Here is a 20,345-nt window from a genome sequence, read left to right as displayed (position 1 = left end):
AGAAAATGGATGGATGGATGATGACTTGGATGGCTGCTGCGGCAAAGGAGATGTAGGCACCTGATCGGAGTTGCAGCAGGAGATCTGGAACCTTGAGAGCGTGGCTAGAGCAGCAGTCATGCCTCACCCACCCACCCACCATGAGGAGAATCATTGGCCAGGCAAGCTCCCTCAAACCTGGACTGCTGGCCTGCGGTGTTTACAGGAGGCAGGCAGACTTTGGGTTGGACAGGGACAGGAGTTGGGGGCTAGCAGGCTATGGTGCAGGTTTAATTTCTCGCTCGAGTCCAACCCTAACCCACATAAGTGTAAAAGTTAAACAAAACAAAACAAAAACAACTAAACCAAAATGGGACTGTGACTTCTGGATTAAGAAACTCATAAATAATCTTGTAAATTTTGATAAACAGGAAACATGTGAAAAACAGCTTTTGCAGAGAGATGGAGAGAAAATGACATAAACAAGTCTTGGGAGTGACACGGAGCAAAATATATAGTTCTAATTCTTGTTTTTACATTCTACTCCAGAAGCTCTTCCAGATTATGTCTACATGACTCAGCCATGATGATGTAAATTGATCAGAGCGCAAACATGCAGATGACAGTAGGATGGATACTGTATCAGTGTCTAAACCAGAATAGTCTGGAAGAGATGGAATAATGTCAGCTCCAAGCTGCTGTTACCGCTGATGTTTTGACAGATTTATTATTTTTTTTAGAATTTTATTTCCCAGAGTGGCCACTATGAAATTTTGCAAAATGAATACTAACACTCTAATGAGTTCTTCTCTGTGTGAAATGGACTAAAAACAATATTGGACTGGACCACAACAGAGATGGCCTGATGCTCTCTAATCATTCTCACTGATGTCTCATGAGTTACGGCCATTTTATCAGCGAGGACAATCTGTCATCTCTGTACTACTTAAGCAGGTTTACAGATGTAAGCGCACGCTAATACCCAGGCAATAACTTGCTTGATTGTCTTCACCGTGATCTAGCCTGACACGCTCAGCTGATACTAATATGCCAACATGCTCGTGTTTGACATGGTCATATCACAGATATGTTTACCGTAGCTGTCGTGGATACGGGGCAATGCACGTATGACGCGCATTTCTCCAGAATAATTAATGGATAGCCAAAAACCTGCTTTGAAAATGCTGATCAAGATGGATTCGACCTTCAATTGTACTTGGTCACTTGGTTTGCTACAATTATTGAAACCACTTTGAACATCTGCAGTATTCAAACTATTTTCTGCTTTCATTTCAGGTTTGTGTCTGGTCTCCCTGCATGATTCTCTTTGCACGGGCCCCGTAGCTAATCAAAGCTCGCCTTTCTGCTTAGCTGTCATGCACACAAATTCCCAACAGCACATCCTTATTAGCCCCGAGTTTAAAAGCGCACCAAAGTCAACTGACAGGCCCTCCAAGAGCAATTCCTAAGAAGTGGTTCACTCTGTCTGCAAGACACATGTGGATCTGGGCTGATGACTTTGCACCTCATGTCTGAGTTTCTCTCCTCCGTCCTACAACCTGAGCTGAAGTGTAGTAATTTCATTGAAGGCTGGTGTCAGCCTCAGCAGCTGTAATTTTGGCCCAAGTGAGGCCATGTTTGATCTGATCTTCAGACAGAGAAAAAAAAAAAAATCCCAGAGCCAAATTGATAAAATCACATCATCGGTAAGTGTCTCCCTTGTCCCCAGAAACTACAACTATGTTTCAGTGTTTTACTGGCAAGTGATAAGTCACTAAGGTGCATGGATTTTTTTAATACCTTGGGGTTTAATGAACTGATGTTGCTGTCAAATAGATAAAGTTATAAAGAATGAAATTGTTCTCTTAAAAACAGAAATACCAAAACTTTCTGCATGATGTCGCCACCTCGAGCAATGAAAGGTGACTGAAATTATGTTTAAACTCCAGTAAATAGCTGCAGAGTTGCCGTGGGAGGTTTTGCAAAAGTTTGTTCTGTATTATAATAACAACTTAGCAACGACTGGTAAGAAGAAGGGGTGAGAACAAAAAAAAAATCTCTGTGTATATACACACTATGCAGCACGTACATATCCACATGACCCTGTCTGCAAGGGCTTCAAGTTGCCGTCTTGGGTACGTGGAATCTAAACAGCTCATATTCAGAGCTTCTTTGTGGACTTTGCTTTTCACAGCTGTGGTTAAAAGGTCAGCAGAGCCTGTCATCGTAGCAACCTGAGAGCCTGCCTGTGGACACCAGTGATAAAAGATGCTGTCCAGCAGGCGTGGTTGACCCTGCGGTCTCTGTTGGTAGGTTGTGGAGTGTTAGAGGGGCTCTGGTCAGAAGGGCTTTGGTTTGAGGGGCTCTGGTGGTCAGACTCTGGCTGATTGTTATACCTCTGATTTAGGAAGAACAATGGAGATTCCATCTTGTGGGGTGGAGGATTCACAGTAATATGACCATTCAGTCTACATTTGTTTTCTGGACCTGCACAGTGCGTGCGGCCATGTCCTACAGGACATCCTGTGGGGGGTCCTGTAGGGTTTATAGGGTACTGGAGAAGCCATTTCTATCCGTCATATTCCCAGCAAGTTTCAGGTTCAAAGTCAGGATCAAAGTGTAGCTAGGGCGAAGGAGAGCCCCTGGTTTGGATCACTATTCTGCTTTTTGCAGACGACATGGTTTTGTTGACTCTCACATCCAATTGGTGCTGGGAGGTTTGGCAGTCGAGTGCGAAGCGGTCAGGATGAGAGTTAGCATCTCCAAGCTGGAGGCCCCGGTTCTAAGATAGAACCTGGTGATTTGCTCATTCAAAGTGATCAAGTATCTTTGGGGCTGTTTCACAGATTCAGGTGAGGTGGAGCGTAACTTAGATGGGTGGCTCAATGTAGCATCAGGGTTAATGTGCACGCTGCATGGATCTGCTGTAACCAAGTATCTGAGATGGAAACTATCACTTTACCAGTCAGTTTACATTCCAGCCTTCATCTATGGTCAAAAGCTCTGGAAATTAATTAAAAAAAAAAGGAGATTGTGGATACAAGTGACTGATTTGAGTGTCCACTGTCAGCTGGTGGAGTGTGGTTTTAGAGATAAGGTACAGAGCTCCATCTAGACATCGGCATAGAACTACGGCTCCAGGGATGTCTGGGGACCTTCTTCAGTCTGCTGCCATTGGTACCTGACATGGGTAAGTGGTAGAAATGGATGCTTTAAAAAAAAAACTATTGGGATGAATTTACCACTATTTTCCAAATAAAAAAATTGTTACATAAAACAAGACTTTTCTCTGACAGCCTCAAGACCTGATTCAGACTTGTTCCAGTCTCCTGTGGATATATCAATATTATACTTCTATATGTCTTCTGTTTACTCAAAGCAGAGCTCTCTGTAGGTCTTCCTCTCTCTGAGAGCGCCTGCAGATGTGTTGGCATCAGAGCTTACTCTGTTCTTGGGCTCTTCTGTGGCTGTGACAGATGGATTATTCAATAGTGTAATGAATGAGGTGTCAGAAACATTCAGCTCTGCTTTTGGGCCAAATGATTTCTCTCTGTCTACCTCTGCCTAGCTATACATTGCTCTTATCGATTATGATAAGGCTTTCCCCTCTCCAGTTATTACAATATTGATCTCAGATTGATGGAGAAGAACAGAGTGAACTGAGGGGTGAAGTTTCGGAGGCTGAGAGATGAAGAGCAGTGGCAGTGGCACCACATAGAAGCACAAGCTAGTGGCATTGCAGTAAGAGAGCTAGACAGTTCACACCTACTGGGATGCTGTTTCTGCTTTGAGGGCTTGATTCTGGAAGCTGTAGTTTTCTCCACACAGGGGGGAAATGTGCTTTTATTCTTGCAGCTTGGTTTTAAACTTTGTCATAGCTTCCACCAGTGTTTGACATTTTGAAATATTTTTAGCGCTGTCATCGATTTTCTAGGTTACGCCTTGCAGTTTTTGTCTTTCTTCAAAAAAAAATAGAAATAGGTTTTTCTCAAATTACTTCCAATGCCCCCAGTAGAAAAATAGATAAAACTTTTATTTCATCTTTGACAGAGTGAAATTCATCTAAAGTGGATGCGCATTCTATCAATGGATCATTCTGTGTTACATTGTAAAATATCCAGTTGAGTGTCATCTCCATCACATTTTCAGACGGGACCAAGTCCTCCTTTGCCCCTGTGTTTAATTACAGCAGAATTCACCTTCTACCGGGGTTTGCGGAGGACACCGTCAGTGTGTTCCTGGCTGTCCCCCCTTGTCCTCAGACACGAACTCCGCAGTCAGAAGATGTTGGGAGGGATGTGTCCCCTCAGTTCTTTTCTGTGTCTGTTTGCTCCATCTTTCGGGCTTAGCAAAGCAGAAAGCCCGTCTCCCTCCAAACTCAGCCTCCCCTGGGATGCAACCTCAATTACAGAGGCAGAGAGATTATGGGTCAGCATTAATACCACTCTTAATCTGTACACACTCAACTCCGACTCCCTCTATCTGCTCTCACCAACCTTCCTCAGTGTCTTGATTTAATGTCAGTTTCATTTAATAAACAGAAGACAGGTTGACCATTCATTCTTCTGCCACTTGTCTTTTTTTCGGTTTTCCTCACCCCCCCCCCTCTGTCTGTCTGTCTCTCTCTCTTTCTCTCCCCCCATACATTCAGCTTCCTCCACTGGCTTCATCCCACCACTGCTCTGAGGGATTTTTACAGCACATCACTGATACTTGGCTGTTATATTTCTTTGCATTTGCCAACAGTTTTAGTGTGTCCTTTAGTTTTGGAGAGTTTTGTGTTGCACAGTTAGACTTCTCGTGTCTGTTGGTGCACTTCTAATATGTTTTTAAGTTACTTGTGAGAGAGTTAACACATCATTTTTTAACCTAATCTCTTAAGAGGTTGATCTGATCACTAGCATTGGTGAATAACTCCAAAATTTGAGGATGGATTTTGATGAAATTTGGTAGGTTTATTGTACTTCAGCTAAGGAACAGTCGATCCAGATCTGATGACGTCACATTGCCTTAGCGGCGGTATCCAAGAGGCTGCTAGTTTATCAATTGAATAAAGGCATTAATTTCACTCCAGTACACTTTATTGCACACTCTGCACAAGTCTCTTACCCTCCGTTCAATATTTCTACTTGCACCATGTTTACATGATAAGAATTTAATGAGCTTCATCTTTTTAAAATCAGTATTACTTCAGCCATTACATTTATTTTTAATCTACTTATTTTTTTGCGTATCACATCTGCCAAGACTTGTTTGGTTATCTTGACCATCAGACAGCAAGTAAATCTGCTCCTTTGCCAACTGACATCCTTTTCCAATTTGCATATGAATCACTACTTTACATATTCAGTCATACATACAGTACTTTTCAAGTGAAAAGAACATGTCTGACCTTGAAGTCATTACACAAAGCGCAATGTGAAATGTTACATTTGAAAAACTGTAAGCCCTAGTGGCAGCTGGAGGGACTACAAACAATAAAAAATCATTTTGTCTTACAAAGTCTCAGCAAGTCTTGTTTTAGTGGTCAACTACAAAAGAATTTCTTTCTCAAATCAGAACAAATACAAAACTGTAGATCGGTTAACATAAAATAAGTCATGAGTTCTAATTAATTTAGTATTCAAACCAAGTTGGAGGTTAATTTTAACTCATGTCATCAACATGAAATCTTGAGTTCATCAATACTAGTACTTCAGGCTACTTCAACAATGACTGGGTACTACAGTATTACATCGTCTGGGGTGGGTTTCTGCATCTATTAGAGTGTTTGTGTTTGTATGTACAGTTGGGGGAAGGGTGGACAGAGGAATGTAAGAAAAAACAATCCACATTCACAAGCAGGATTTACAGCTTTAAAGCCCATGGCTGAATCTTCACCTTTGAGATATCCATCTCCTCTTCTCTTTCCTCTCTTTCACTCCCATTCTTATATCCCTTCATCGTGCGGTAATTCTCCTCATTCCCAGACATTTTCCTGTGTTCTTCTCTATCTATCTCAGCAGAGAGGAGCAGCGATGAATCCATTTACTCCAAAAGCAAAGGTCTCAACAAGCGCCTCTGCCATTGTGCGTGTTTCAATAGAGAGGAAGTGCTTTTGTGTAAACTTCACACTACAGGACTATAGGATTTTCACATCTGACCACTGGTCTTACTGTATCCACAGGCAACAAACCACCTGACCTGAGTCCCAAAAACCTTGAATGAAAAACGGGGAAAAAAAACAGCTCCAAAATAGTTGTTTTCCTTTGTATCTTCTGTGGAGTCGGTATATGTTGGCAAGTGCCTGTTGGTTCCCAATGTTTTATATGTAGATTAGTGTTTCAGCACATTTGGAGAACAAAAGGTTGTACGTTGGTCTAACTGAGGTAAATGCGGTGACATCATCACGGATGCACATTTATGGAACTGTAACTGTTATCTTTAGTGTGTATGCAATAAACAATGGCAGCATGTGCGTGAATGTGTGTGTGTTTGTGTGTGTGCGGAAACCAAGTAACAGCCTGCTCATATTGTGGGGACATAAATCTGTTTACTCAGCTACACTGTTCGGATTTGCCTCCTTATAGGGGGGCAAAACCAGGTTCTCACATCGTCTTTTGAATTGATGGAACACAACTGTGCTTGTATGGCCGTGCACGTGTGTGTGTGTGTGTGTGTGTGTGTGTGTGTGTGTTTATATTTGTGTTTAAGCACCTTAAAACTCAAGGGGGATTTTGAAAACCTCAAGGTGAAATATAACCAAGTGCAGCTGAACTTTAACAAGCCTAAGCGATGCTATATAGCCTGCAGGCATGCTAAGAGCTCTTTGAGACTGTACTTAAGGGGTACTTTGAGCTAAATGCTAACATCAGCATGGTGAGAGGCTCTGTGACATTGCTTCCATTCTCTGGTGACAACTGTTAAGTCTGTCCAAAATGTCAGGGCAATCCATCTAATTTGTGTATTACATATTTCTTCTGGGGTATGACTGAACGACCATATTTTTATTTTCCTTGGAGCACTGGCTCACTTTGACTGTATGAAGACACTGATAAATCTTTCCCTAACAGCCTTTTATTAAAGTTGCCAGCTAGCACTGGTGCTTTACATAAAACAATCTGATCTTTCAACATCCACAGAATATTAATTTGCATTAAAGACTACACCTTCTACTTTTAGACACACAGAAAAGCATTTACTGTAGGTCTTGTGTCATCTGTTTTTTTTTCGTAAGTGCTTGAATTTTTGTCATTTTCATTGAAAACAAAACAGTTTTTTTGGGCAAAACAAAAAAGAAAAGTTTTGCCAGTGACAGCAGTTTAACAATTTTCAAGCACATTACTGGCTCCAAATTCTTCAGCATGTTAATCAGCATGGCTTGTGAAGAACATGACCTGCATCTATGCCAAAGAGTCTGGCTGCAGCTGGCACCCCTCCTCTAGAGGCCGAGGGTAGCAACTTTAGCCATTCAAGCTAATCAGGACATTCAGTAGATGTCCGCTGGTTCCACGACTCCAAAACTGGAATGTATGTCCCCCAGGGGGATGTACAGTTTTGAGGCATTAAATACTGCCCAATCTCAGGCTGAATAAGGCTGCAAACGGGTCATTTGGGGACGGGCCCCCTCAGTGCGTCCCTTCATTGTCAGAAAGAAAAAGCCTTTATGACACAATAACTTGCCGAACCTGGTCAGATATGGATTAACGATTGAAAAAAGCACAGAAACTGTCCGTGGATGCACATCAACAACAGCTGAGGACTCTTCACTGTTAAATCACAATCAGTCAGAGTCTTCACCGCCAATGCTACCTGTCACAGCTAGCATTAGCGCCGCTAGCTCAGCCACTGGCGGTACTAGTGCAGGTTGTGTCAACACCAGGGCAGATTAATCCTAATCAATGAGAAGTCACTCATATTACCTAAATGGATGTGCGTCATGTGTTTTAATCAAATATGATATGAAGCTGAATACAGAGCAAAAGCTGTTAACGACGCTGTCATGTCTTCATTTAAGACGTCGACTTGATACATGTACTTTCTGTCGCAGGCTCAGAAGTGCGGCACCTACACTGCAAGAGGTCCAGTTTCGGTAAAGGACCGCAACAAGTCTTGGCACTTCTCTGCTGGTTTATTACGCTGCCTACTGACCTATTTTAGTCCGATGATCCGTAACAGTGCTGCCCACATTACAACAATGAGAACACAGCACCAGAACATCAGAATGGTTGGGAAGCATCGTGTCATAAGTGACGATAAAAGATACTTCAGAAGAGGCACACAAACAGTTAACTTAACCTGATTGGCTGCAACAGGGAACGAGGGAGATAACATTTCGAGCCATTGAGCCCTGCAGCTCATTACACAGCCTTCATGCTTCCTCTCAGGTGTTTTCCTTCTTTCATTGCACCACCATCAGCCCAATGTATGTAGTGGCCCATGAAATTACCGGCTAAAACTTTGCCTCTGTCCTTCGTGGTTTTAACTGTTTATGACATTGTAGCCTTCAGCTATAGAGTAGATGGTGTTAATTAGACAGCAGTGCTGAAAAGAAATCAAAATTAATTAGAAAATTGAATAATTTTGTAATTACAACTTTGTAAAAAAAACAAAACATCTTAATTGTGAAAACATTTAATTGACTTTCTTGAATTCCCTGAAGGCTTTGCTAGACATATGCTTCTTCAGTGGGAGCTGAGCTCCCAAATGTTGGAACGACATTTATCACATACATGTCACTGATTTATGAAGGAGTGTAATGTAGTTCAGAAATCAACAACGTTTAAATGGAATTTACAAAGTGACACGTACCAGTGTGTGTGCGGAATTAACAACAGCTTTCAAACGTCGTGTGGTAGAGTCACATCTACCTTTATCTCTGACACATCAGAGTTTATTCCTATGAAAAACAGTGAGGGATTAGGATTAAACATGATGAGTTTCAGTGACACAAATTGGAAACACGTCTTTGGGTCTTGTCACATTTTGAGCAGCAAACTATTCAAAGGATTTGAAGTTTCTGATTTGAAATGAGGTTTATTTTCATTAGGGAGTGGATTCAATGTATTCAAAGGTACTGTAGTAAGTGATTCGGGAAGAAAGACTGTTTGAACTCAACAGCCAAACGCATGCACCCCTACATTCAGTGCTCCTTCAAAATCTCCCTCTCTCAAATTCATGGCTGTGCATTGCCAAGGCAACAAGACTAAGAACCGAGGTGACCAGCCAAAAGAGAAATATGCTGGAATCCAGAGCGTCTGGTGCCTGAGGGTAAGTTAGCCTCAATACGGGGAAGAATTTTTTTTTTTTTTATTCCTGTGAAAATACAGGTGTTTCTTGTGGTATTGCAGCAAGTGTCACAGTTAGGCTGTAAGAGTTGATGCCAAATACTTATCAAAGTCAAAGTCAAAGCTGAGGACGAGTTGACGTGTAACCCTAACTTTACCATCAGCAGCACGGGCAACTTTGTACACTGCAAATTTCGGCAAGATCAAGGACGGAAATAAGATGGCGGGGTTATATCACCGATAGGTTTGGATCATGCTACAAATTCAAGCAGGCGCTACCGAGTGTCGTGGCAGAGTAAAAAAATGTTGAACTTTGGGTAGAACTCTCTCATCACTGCCTTTTTTAAAATCAGTTGTCTAATCCCCATGGACGAGGGCAGGAAATACCCCAAAAAGACCAACTGTTGCATCATTTCCTACTTTCCCCTTGCATACACCTGTGTACCAGCTTTGAATAGCTTTGAGTTGCCTCTGAGTTTTGTTCCAGTGATGGTGTGTGTCAGTTGTTTCTCCAGACAGTTTTTCAAGCTAAACACAGTCTGAAAAATGTTGGACCGCAACGATGCTTAAATAGCGATAGCGAGCCTACGTATACAAAGTCCCAGAATTTATTGGCAACATCACCAAGCTGTCATTGCTTCCATGAGTACTGTATACTGACGATAGCACCAAGAGCTGGCAGCAAATACCCGTCGACTCCCCGCGTCTTCTGCTGGGTTATTTTACCTGAGACTGAAAGCCAATTAAAGTTCTTCCCATTGCAGAAAAATAAGTGTGTAGTGAGTGTAACTTGTCTTTTGGGGGGTTTTTTAGCCCTTGGGAATGGAACACTGCATGTCAGAACGCCAACAGAGAAGCATTTGGGTCAAACAGCTGTAAGCATCAGTAAGTTTCCTTGCCTACAAATTCTTGTGAACCGGCATTCACCAAGGGGTCTGTTCTCTCTCTCTCTCTCTCTCTCTCTCTCTCTCTCTCTCTCTCTCCTATTCAATCTTGATTTCATTCAGAGGAAGTGCTCTAACTTCTGTATTCTGTATCATAGCAAACAATTCGCTGAAATTCCAAAGGGTTCACGCTTTCAGGAGAACACCAAGTGTTTTCTGCAGGAAAAGGAAAACAAAACGCATTGTCGGACACGGGCCTGTGTTTTTTCAGGATGCTATGACATAAATTCGTCAGGAAAACCAACAGCTGGTGAAAATCATCTTCCACAGCTGAGGATTTCAAAGGAACAAGTGTTTATTTGCTGTAAGTACAATATTTGATACCCAAATGACAAGATGATATCTGAGATGTTATTTACATTTCATCATCAACGCAGTGTAGCTCCCTGACAGAGACAGGGAAGAGTAGCCAAGAGTAGCAGAGCGCCCCCTGTTGCTGATTGTTTCCCATTTACATGGTCAGGGTTGGGTATGAACTCCCCACACACACACACACACACACACACACACACACACACACACACACACACACACACACACACACGCAGCAGAAAGGCTAGCGGACCGTGAGGAGATATTCGCTGAATTTGACAAAAAGTGTATTAGATTACAGCTGCTGACTGCACCTTTAATTACGACTGTGTTTTATATTCACAACCCTCCTCGTGCCTTCAACAGTGTGCATCCTGGAGCATGAAGGTTTATCAGTGCAAAGCTCTCGCTCATCACCTTTTATGCTTACGCTGACAGGCCCGCCCTGTCCACTGGCAGACTTATTCATTGCCAGTGTTTTATCATTAAGGCCACTCTTGTTCTGAAGACATAAAAAAAAAAACCCCACTTCATTTTCCTGCTCCCCCTCCTTCGCTGCTTCTGTCGCTCTTATTTTCTTGCAGAGACGGTTGTAAATTGTTGTGAAGCGAGCAATTTGGCTGATGATGAGACATAAAGACATACACTCTCTCAGCACAGTATTCAATCAGTAAAACATCATTACTTTTTAAATATTAAATCAAAACATTTTGGTTCCAACATCTCAAGTGGAACTGATTCATACACAGTCTAAATACATTGTCCCAGGGCTAATTTAGAGTTAAACTATTGCAGCTCCTAAAAAAAAAGCTCCTGATGGTTCTTGGTTCACCCCATGCCTCTTTTCTCACTGGTGTGTCGCTTCTGTCAGCCTCTTTGGGCTTCGTCTCTCCATCTGTTGCCTCATGTCTCTCTCTCTCTCTACACGCTCTCACGGGAACATTTCCTCCAACCCCCCCCCCCCATCAACCAACACTCTCTGTGTCCTCCCGATACACCATCTTACTGTGCTTTTATCCAGCGACGAGATCTGCGGTGTGTGTTTTTTTAAAATGGAAAAAAATATGAAAATAAGCCTGTGCGCCCTCATCCTTTTAACTTCATGTACATGTGAAGTCATTTACAGGTCTGCATTTGTGCATCAACATACCCTTGGATTCTGTCTGCATCCTAGATATACAGTACATTCCACCATACGCCCAGTTTCCATTCTTTACGTTTGATAGAGTGTGGCCGTTGCTCCCCTCTCCTACTTCCGATCATCGGTCTGTTTCTTTTCTCGTGTCTTTACTTATTCAGCCAGCAGCTGGTTTTTTTTTTGTTTTTTTTTGTTTTTTTTTTTGGAGTGGATGCTTATCTACCCTCTCTGCCTTCCTCTCCCGGCAGGGTCCCGGCCAGAGCTTTCTTGTCATTTTTTTTTTCATACAAACACTTCTATGTGTTTAATGCAGCATGTCAAAAGTCAGTGATTAAACGACTCTCCAGTCACCAGCTCCAGTGAACAGAACGTGTGCTATGGTGGCAAAACACCAAAAGTAAGCAAGCGGAAGCATCTACTGCAGAAGCCCTACATTTCTGTTGTACTCTGAATACGTCACACACCCAATTTGACTGTTATCAGGCTCCTGATCATCATGACATTTGTTCCAAATATTGGCTAGCAGGGGCCTACCAAACCTGTCCGTAGCTCACTCATTTAGAAGTACTTCCTTGATGCTGACATTAGGTGTGATATGTCAAATCTATGTCTTATTTGGCACATCAATACTTTAAAATAAGCAACTGCATTGGGTTGAAGTTATTACTTCCTCTGCTCTTTATCCAGCAAGGACCTATAAATGCTAACTTCAGCAGACATCTAAAATGGCGCCGCTATGCTGCTCAGTGAGTTTGGAGAACCTCGACTTCTCTCAGTTGTTATTTATGTTGTTACGTATGCATATATGTATTTGTTATTTATGTTACGTTATACTGTATATGTATATAAATATGTTATATATTATACATATATGTGCCATAAAACATATTATATTTTTCTTATACACCTTTTAGAAAATGTTGTGCTTTAGACGGACAAGGAACCATAAACGGTAACTTCATTGATCTTGATCTTCAACATTGAAATTGAATTTTTTTTTTAAGTGGAAGAAGTTAAAAAAAAAAAAAAGGTCTTCTAGAGTCCTGCAATGTCACCCTAGGGTTGAAATTTTGAATTTCCAAGTAGGGGGCTTGGAGGTGGCGTGTCTAGCAACCGAAGAGTCACTGGTTCGATCCTCACTTCCCCCGGTGACCATGTCCAAGTATCCTTGAGCAAGATACTGAGCCCCTAATTGCTCCTGATGGCCCTGCAAAGGACTGGAGACCCGTCCAGGATGAACCTCGCCTCTCACCCAGTGGGATAGGCTCCAGCCCCTCCATGACCCTTAAGCAGTATAGAAAATGGATGGATGGGATTTCCAAGTATTGCAATGAGTACCAGATAAAGGGTTAAGCACATGGTACCTTTGGATCATATTAAAAAAAAAAAAAGCCTTATAAACATGTGAATATTGTGGTTATAAACAGCAAACAAACTGTGTTGTACTGTTGCAAAGTGTTGTGTTGACCCATCCATCCACACTGGAGGTCGGCGGGGATGGATGGGTCCTTGACACACACCCATCCATCCCCGCCGACCTCCCTGGTGTGGATGGATGGGTGCCTGTCAAGAGGTTGGGCACCACTTCCTAATAGTGGTCTGACAAGGACAGGACAGAATATAATAGCACGTCATTTCTCATCAAAATCAGAGCAGCGGGGTCTGAAATGTCACTTGAGATAAGACATTCAGTGTGATAGATGGGAGGAGATAAGCTCGTCTGTTTTTCAACCTTATCTCCTTGTTTTTAACAGTTTGGGTAATGGTGTAAAGTCTGTCAAATATCCACTGAGGCAGCTGGTCTTTGCTCATACAGACTGAGGACATTCACTGAGGTTTTGTTACTAGAAGTGGTTGGAAAAAATTTGGGCCTCACTCGCAAAAAAGAAAAAAAAGAAAAAAGAAAAACAGCTAATAAATATTTATATCCTTTTTTTGTCTGCAGTAGGAAAAGGTTTCATTCACTCCCAGATCAAATATCATTTATGTGGGCTCCAACCGGAAATAATCTGAAGATAAAGCCCAGGTCAACACGATAATTTCCGTCCTGCTGCCTACGCTTCCAATAATTGACCCACAAACCCAGGAACCCCATCATGTCCTCCACGCTGCTTTCAACACCAAGAAGCGAAGACATCCCAGACATGAAAATCTGCTGGGGGGGGGGTTGAGACAGGTACTGGCACAAAAAGGTTTCCAGCTGTTTCCCATTCCAGGATGTGCAACAGGTATTGTTGGTTTGTACAATGGGAAAGAGGTATTTGAGAGTCTCACAAAAATAATCCTACACTGCACAGCCAGTCCAAATTCTTCAGGGTGGCACTTGGGTGATGTGTAGCAGTTGTGTAACAGTAAATGTTCTCCTACCACAAACATGGGCTTTGTAGGATGGACAGTTTTGTTTGTTCCATTTCCAGCCAAACATATGAATCCTAACTGACAGCTACTGTTCATCGGGACATACATTTGAATGTGTACGGGTGTTACGAACTGATTTGTCATGTCTCAGGTTTGCTTCACTATAGTGGTGACAATGGGGACCTGCATAATCAGCAGTAAGGTGTGTAACGTGAGGCAAGCGGGTGTGTTATCGGCTGTTCCCGCCACCATCCAAGCTACTGTTTTGGTGTTCAGAGATCCCAAGACTTCAGTCAGCAGCGCTATCTGGTACCTGGAGACCAGCTGCAGGGAGGTTGTCTGGATGAGGAAAATGTTCTTATATATTCCAAATATCAAGAAAGCAATTTAGACACAAATAATCCCATGTGTTTTTGCTGTTTTTTTGTTTTTTTTAATGAGCAAACTGAAACTAACACGTTTATGTTTTACATCCTGCACACTCAGTATATAAATGAATCCTCTGGGAAAATAAATAGAGCAGGATTGTCATCTTCAGCTGTTTGGATTCCTTCACTGCATGACTCCAGCAAGAGGTTTAGAACGGCGATAAAACGCAACCTTAAACATTATGTTACATTGTAATATTATATTATATTACCATTGGCTGTTATGTAGCATGCAGCAGCTAGCGATATGGAAAACTAGCAGAGGTTTGGTGTGTTTGATGAGCAGAGACGCAGATGAGCAGGTGAGGATGGAGCTGGCGGAGGCATGGGGGGGGGGGGGCGCAAACAGAGGAGGGTACTTCCTGAATATTATTAGATGAGTGCTAATTGAGGGTTACATCCAGGACATTCATCTCAGGCAGCAATGTCTAAATCTGCCAACTTGATGAGCAGACTGCATTTTAAGGGGTTTATCTAATCCATGCCAGGCATGGATCTTTAAATTAACAGGTTCAATCTGTTATGACTGCTTTCATGAAAAGTTGCAAAAACATATCTGTTTATCTTCAAAACAGCATCTTCCACACAAAAGAGTCAACTTCAGTGAAAACTATCTGGTACAGCACATGTTCAATGACCCGTGTCATTGCAGCTGTAGCCTATATTGTCAATAAAATCAGATTGCTCTCAGCGTATAAATGTACTGTTATCACAAAGTCCAAATTATGGCATCATCATATAATACTTCCACGGTATATGAGCACAATGCTCACATAAATTTGCGTCCATAAAACAAAATCTGCATTTTCACTAAATGTGCTGACATTAGCAGCAGTCAGCCTGGCAGGCCTTTAGCCGGCTACGCTACAGAACAGCAGCGCTCTTGTACTGGATACTTAGCAACAGTTAGGTATCACTGCGAGGCATTGTTTATATGCATAATCACTACAGCCAAGGTTGCAACTGTCCATATGGGAGAAATTGTGTAAATTGTCAAACATTCAGCTTTGCAGACAGAAGCACATTTGCTACCTGATGTTTGGCAAATCAGTGCAAAGGGCCTGTTTCAAACATAACTGCCGTTCCATACTGAGGAATTGCAGTTTCGATGCTAATTATATATTATAGGACATAAACAGAAAAGCAAAAATGAGCCGAATATCTTATCCTGCCTTCATCCATTTTCTGTACTGCTTATCCATTCCCGTGACCCTATCTCAGCTGACAATGGGCGAGAGGCAGGGTTCACGCTGGACAGATCGCCAGTCCATCGCAGGGCCATCAGGAGCACAGTATCTCGCTCAAGAATAATTCAACATGGTCACCAGGGGAAGTGAGGATCGAACCAGCGACCCTTCGGTTGCTAGACAGCCACTCTACCTCTGAGCTATGCCGCCCACTACCCTTTCTTAATGTCTCTACAAAATGGATTGGAAAAAAAAATCTTACACAAAATTTGAAGCAACTAGTGAAATGTGCCTCTCTTTAGGGCAAGGAGTTGTTCTTTCTTGCCTGAGGACACGATTCTTTGTGTCAGGGGCCTTTTTTTGTGAAGTATGAGTCTCAAAAGTGTAGGAGCTTTAAATGTTATCAGTTGTGTTGCTCATTTTGTCAATTAGGAGAAGTAGAAGGAGCAGAGAGAAATGTCAGAACAGGTGGAATACAAGCTCGCTGACATTTGAGCTTAGAAAACACCACACACATGAACATACACACACACATTGATTTAGTGAGCTGGTAAGAACACTGTATTGACTTACTCAAAACACAATCGTTACTATTTCCTTACTGGCCTCAAATCTTTCACCCGTAAACCATCATCACCATGTCTGAATCTGAAATCATTTTTTATATTTTGCAACTATGTGACTAAGAAAACATAATGAATACCTCGCAGTTAAGCACAATTAGAATGCAGCCCGTCGCCCAAGTCAAGAGAAATTTGTGTTCCTTCTGCTTCACCAGATTTTATCACTTCACGACACTCTATAAATGGAGGAGTGATTTGTTAGCGCCAAACAACAAATGATATTTCACCGAGCTCATCATTCTGAAATCATCTAACAACAAAACACTTTTCTAGCCACAGATTAATGGTTTGGTCATCAGCGCCAGTCTCGGAGGGTGAGGTAAAGTGCTGTGTAACAACTCTGACGGCGTGGAAATGAAAAGAGACGAGAAGGACCTAAAGGAAAATATAGAATGTAGGAGGAGACATTTGGTAGGTAAACTATCAGATCCATTTTGTGAATGTGTTTCACCAATAAACACAATACAAGTTTTTTGTTTTCTCTTGGTGATTATTGCTAGATGTTTTTCCAAGTCTGTTATGCTTTCAGTGCCTCAGGATATTATACTCGGTATATTTTACTTCTTCAATTACACTTAAATTCCTTTTCATGTTTTATCTACGGTGTGTTACCATCTCTGCAAGTGCCCAGCATCAGTATAGAGGTTTGCAAAATCTCCAAAGTCAGTGCTGCAGCCCTTCAAGTCTGGAACCCAGTATGCAGCCTACCAGTTCAAGAGCCAGCAAGCACACCACCCACCAACTGAGGCGCCAGCTTCTCAGCGTGAACATCCCCAGAGAAAGAATATCAGCAGAGGAACCATCCAGGAGGGTGATGGGGCACAAGAGAAGAAGGTGGAACCTTTCTGGATGCTGGCGGTGAAAAATTTCACACTCAAAAGTAGGTGAGAAAACACAGTTATTATTGAACAAAGTCAAAATAATGCTTGATGCCTAGAAAACTGGAAATCCTGGATGTCTAGATAAAGACAGTCCAAACAAAGAATGCCCAAACACGTAAAAAAAAAAAAGAAAAGAAAAGAAAAGAAAAATCCAATAAAGTAATCCATCTAGGGTCAAAGAGATCAAGTAAACAACTGTGAAGAACTGGGAACACAAAACAGATGAATTGACAATTGAAGGGGGAAAGAACAGGTTCAGAAATGCACAGAGAGCAAATCAATAACTAGACATTGGAGATGGGGCAGGCAATCGCACAGGTGGGAAAATGGACCAAAAACAGGAAGTATAATCAACAAGTACCTGAAAGAAGCATACCAGGCAGGATCATGGCACAGTGAACCTCAGAGGTCACCGCACTGTAACTTAAGACAACACATACCAGACAAAACACAGCCGTGTTAACAGAATGTACAACACATTACAGAGGGATGCTGTCACTACTGGCCCCTCGGTGAGCGTGCGCCTCCACCAAGGTAAACTCCACCCAACCCAATTGAAAAAAGAATCTTTTTTTCTCACGATTTGGAGCAGATCTGGGCCCATCCCACAACCCTTCACCAAGTTTACTGACAATCAGTCTCATAGTTTTTGTTTAATCCTGCAGGCAAACAAACAGACTCAGAGTAGTCATAATATCAACGTCCTGGCAACAGGAAATGACATGTTTTTCACACTTTAATGTACTCCTTCTCAAGCGTCGACCACATCCATCATTACTGCATGCAGCTTTAATCAGGGACGGAGCACTAAGGAGCTAATGTCATTTCTCTGTCGGGAGGATTATGTAAAATCAGGCCATGGACCATCTCAATTTTGGGAAAGATCCATTCAACATGGGGGTATGCGCTGTCTGAGTACTTTCTGTTTCGCCTGTGTTTTGTGCAGTCTCGTGTTTTCTCAAGCTGGAGTGTGTTGAATTCTCAGGCTCACTCTTTTTTTCAATTTATAACACCCTGAAATGTGATGAAAAAAGTGGTTAAAGCGAAACATAACCGTAACCAAGAACAGCAAATTCAAACAACTGAAATACATACGCAGGTTTTTTGTTTTCTGGTGGTGTGAATGCACAAATAACTGTGATTACACAAGAATTATTCAAAAGCATGAAATGGTATAATAATTTCCTGACTGTGTGGAGTCTGCTCTCGATCAACAGACTTTAGAAAAATCAAATAATCTGAAACCTGAAACAAAACTCAAAGCACTGAACAGGGGAACCTGGTGTTCTAATATGCTAATACTCTTTTTCAGTCAACAGGGTGTCGACTGGTGACTGTTCACTCTCACCTCCCACATGATTACTGTAGATCACCTCCAGTGAGTCACATCGGGGGCCGGGGGGGGGCTGGGGGATGTTCTCTCTTCTCATAGAAATGCACCAAAAACCAAGCGGGCCTACTTTTCGTGCAAAATGTCACTCACATTACAATCAAGCTCCCAAGTACATAGAAATAATTGTGCGCGTGATGCAGGAATCCGCTCCGATGGTACTGTACAGGTGTTGTGATTGTTATTATTTCCCAGGAAAGTAAGTAATCACAGCATGTTCATTTTCTCCTGGCTTTTTTTTTTTTTTATTCAGTAAAAAAAATGTGTTTGATAATGCCACTGAGAAGAAAAAATCCAGCTTTATAAATTTGACTGCACATCATCAATCAGGGGTGAAAACGACAACGGATATTCATGAGGACATTAATCTGAACTTCTTTTTCTCTCACAGAGGAGAGAGAGAAAGAGAGAGAGGAGGGAGAGAGAGTTGATAACTAATTACTCATTGTTTACCATCTCAGGACTGTAAACATTCTTAAATAATGGTCCACAAGAAACATTTCCAATCCAGATTACAGAGAAAACAGTACATAACCATATGACGCTTATTTTGAATTTAGTGCTAATGAATGATAATGTTGCTACTGGATTTTTAATTAAGCAAATGTTTGCTGGTATCAATATAAGATAATGAAATGTAAGCGTTCATAGACAGTTCCCACCGCACCCGAGTGACTCAGAAAAACACTGAATGCCGAATTAGAGAAGCTAAGGAGGCACTCTCGAATATAAAGCTAAAAAAAAAAAAAAATTAAATGCTGCTTCTCTACCTTGTCAAGGTAAAAGCAATGCAAGACCCCTTCAGCAGTAATCCCTCTGTAGTGGTCCATTTGCAGCAGATCATGCTCAAAGAAATGCACAACAACTCGCAGCATCTTTGTCTGCTCTCACTGGTGTTTGAGCGTCGACGCAAAAATTGGAGTTTAAATATTTTTCTTTCAAAACACAAAACCAATGCCTTTCCTGGTTGAAGATGGTGGAATATTTGTTAGATGTGATGAAAACCTACAGAAAAGTTATATTTCTTCTTGTAATCATCAGGCACGGAACATTTCGTACCCCCGTGTATGTTTTGGGGTTGTGGTGTTTGCCTTCCGCTTCCTTCTTCTGGGTGGATTTGTCTGCTGAGCTCACCTGCACCACCTCAGGAAACGCTACCTGTGGTTAGACCCCCGCACTCAGCCGCCTCCCCTGTTGTGAGACGCTTGTCAGCGGCGCAATAATTGCTCAGGTAACGTTGCGAAATTTGCACGTGTCGTCAAAGGAAACTTGTCAAGTCCCTTTTCTATAGTTGGACTGTTAATGAACACTTAAAGAATGTGAGAGCTGACACCTTTAAATGAGCTTCTCCTTTGTTTTCTCCTACATTGACAAAAGTGAGAAAGATTTAAGCGCTACTGAAGCATAATCAACAATTTATTCACACACGTTTGACCTGTGAAGGTTGTTAAGTGGTTATTATGTACTGTAACCGGTAAAGTCAACATGAACACCATAGGTAAATCAAGACTAGATGCATTTTTTTTAACTAATCATTACAACCCACTAATTAAGCATTAACTGTTATGAATGTGCCTTTGTTGTAAAGTGTTACCAATGGAGAGGTAAAGGTGTCCCACTTCTTTGCATGCAGGCACAAATTATGTGTGTTTCTTTATTTTGTAAGCACACGTTGTTCATATTTCTCAGAGGCATCTGTGGAAGCATCTCCATCACGATTGCACCAGAAAGAAATTAAGTGTATGACTCAATTAGCTTCTTGCAACAAAAATGATGAGTTTAATAAAGAAAACTCATTTTCTTAAGTGCTTTCACAGTCATGCAGGCTTTGCTACGTGA

This window comes from Aulostomus chinensis, chromosome 15, assembly GCF_037954235.1.
Source record: "Aulostomus chinensis isolate RoL2024-O1b breed Wild chromosome 15, RoL_Achi_v1.0, whole genome shotgun sequence".
NCBI classification, from domain to species: Eukaryota; Metazoa; Chordata; class Actinopteri; order Syngnathiformes; family Aulostomidae; genus Aulostomus; species Aulostomus chinensis.
Note: the sequence above shows the minus strand (reverse complement) of the source record.